General features: G+C 49.2%; 3 non-coding genes across 3 annotated transcripts; all 3 read left to right on the top strand.

The window, feature by feature from the left end:
* The first annotated feature begins 218 nt into the window (after positions 1 to 218).
* Positions 219 to 337, top strand: LOC123177738 (5S ribosomal RNA). The gene has a single exon (XR_006489096.1). It is a non-coding gene; the product is annotated as a 5S ribosomal RNA (ribosomal RNA).
* A 367-nt stretch (positions 338 to 704) lies between these two features.
* LOC123177737 (5S ribosomal RNA) lies at positions 705 to 823 on the top strand. The gene has a single exon (XR_006489095.1). It is a non-coding gene; the product is annotated as a 5S ribosomal RNA (ribosomal RNA).
* A 367-nt stretch (positions 824 to 1,190) lies between these two features.
* Positions 1,191 to 1,309, top strand: LOC123177740 (5S ribosomal RNA). The gene has a single exon (XR_006489097.1). It is a non-coding gene; the product is annotated as a 5S ribosomal RNA (ribosomal RNA).
* Positions 1,310 to 1,721: the final 412 nt, after the last annotated feature.

The raw sequence follows: 1,721 nt of genomic DNA, 5'->3' as shown, positions 1-1,721 counted from the left end.
CGCGTTCTGAAAGGGGTGGAAAAAACTCGTGTTGCTGCGGTATGGAGGGAGGGGTGGAAACCGTGGAAAACTCGTCTCCGTGATTGAGCGGGAGAGTAAGTAGTATAGGACATTATCCATTGTTAGGGAACGGTTGTAATGGTAGTGAGAATGTAGAATCGTCTTTGGAGCGGACCTGGGAGTGGCAAGCATAAGGGACGAAGACGGGGAAACATGTCGGATGCGATCATACCAGCACTAAAGCACCGGATCCCATCAGAACTCCGAAGTTAAGCGTGCTTGGGCGAGAGTAGTACTAGGATGGGTGACCTCCTGGGAAGTCCTCGTGTTGCATTCCTTTTATAATTATTTTTTGCGCCTTGTGACAAACATGTCGCACGTGCGCGATATATATTAATCCCGTTATATTATGCTTGACGTTTGCGATATGTTTAAGCTCGATGCTCATTGCTCGCGCGTCTTGGGGCGGCTTTGTGGCGCGAAGAGCGCGTTCTGAAAAGGGTGGAAAAAACTCGTGTTGCTGCGGTATGGAGGGAGGGGTGGAAACCGTGGAAAACTCGTCTCCGTGATTGAGCGGGAGAGTAAGTAGTATAGGACATTATCCATTGTTAGGGAACGGTTGTAATGGTAGTGAGAATGTAGAATCGTCTTTGGAGCGGACCTGGGAGTGGCAAGCATAAGGGACGAAGACGGGGAAACATGTCGGATGCGATCATACCAGCACTAAAGCACCGGATCCCATCAGAACTCCGAAGTTAAGCGTGCTTGGGCGAGAGTAGTACTAGGATGGGTGACCTCCTGGGAAGTCCTCGTGTTGCATTCCTTTTATAATTATTTTTTGCGCCTTGTGAGAAACATGTCGCACGTGCGCGATATATATTAATCTTGTTATATTATGTTTGACGTTTGCGATATGTTTAAGCTCGATGCTCATTGCTCGCGCGTCTTGGGGCGGCTTTGTGGCGCGAAGAGCGCGTTCTGAAAGGGGTGGAAAAAACTCGTGTTGCTGCGGTATAGAGGGAGGGGTGGAAACCGTGGAAAACTCGTCTCCGTGATTGAGCGGGAGAGTAAGTAGTATAGGACATTATCCATTGTTAGGGAACGGTTGTAATGGTAGTGAGAATGTAGAATCGTCTTTGGAGCGGACCTGGGAGTGGCAAGCATAAGGGACGAAGACGGGGAAACATGTCGGATGCGATCATACCAGCACTAAAGCACCGGATCCCATCAAAACTCCGAAGTTAAGCGTGCTTGGGCGAGAGTAGTACTAGGATGGGTGACCTCCTGGGAAGTCCTCGTGTTGCATTCCTTTTATAATTATTTTTTGCGCCTTGTGAGAAACATGTCGCACGTGCGCGATATATATTAATCCCGTTATATTATGTTTGACGTTTGCGATATGTTTAAGCTCGATGCTCATTGCTCGCGCGTCTTGGGGCGGCTTTGTGGCGCGAAGAGCGCGTTCTGAAAGGGGTGGAAAAAACTCGTGTTGCTGCGGTATGGAGGGAGGGGTGGAAACCGTGGAAAACTCGTCTCCGTGATTGAGCGGGAGAGTAAGTAGTATAGGACATTATCCATTGTTAGGGAACGGTTGTAATGGTAGTGAGAATGTAGAATCGTCTTTGGAGCGGACCTGGGAGTGGCAAGCATAAGGGACGAAGACGGGGAAACATGTCGGATGCGATCATACCAGCACTAAAGCACCGGATCCCATCAGAACT

The sequence above is a fragment of the Triticum aestivum genome, unplaced genomic scaffold (genome assembly GCF_018294505.1).
Source record: "Triticum aestivum cultivar Chinese Spring unplaced genomic scaffold, IWGSC CS RefSeq v2.1 scaffold65947, whole genome shotgun sequence".
NCBI lineage: Eukaryota > Viridiplantae > Streptophyta > Magnoliopsida > Poales > Poaceae > Triticum > Triticum aestivum.
The sequence above is the reverse complement of the archived record's forward strand: the minus strand, read 5'-3'. Positions and strand labels throughout refer to the sequence as shown.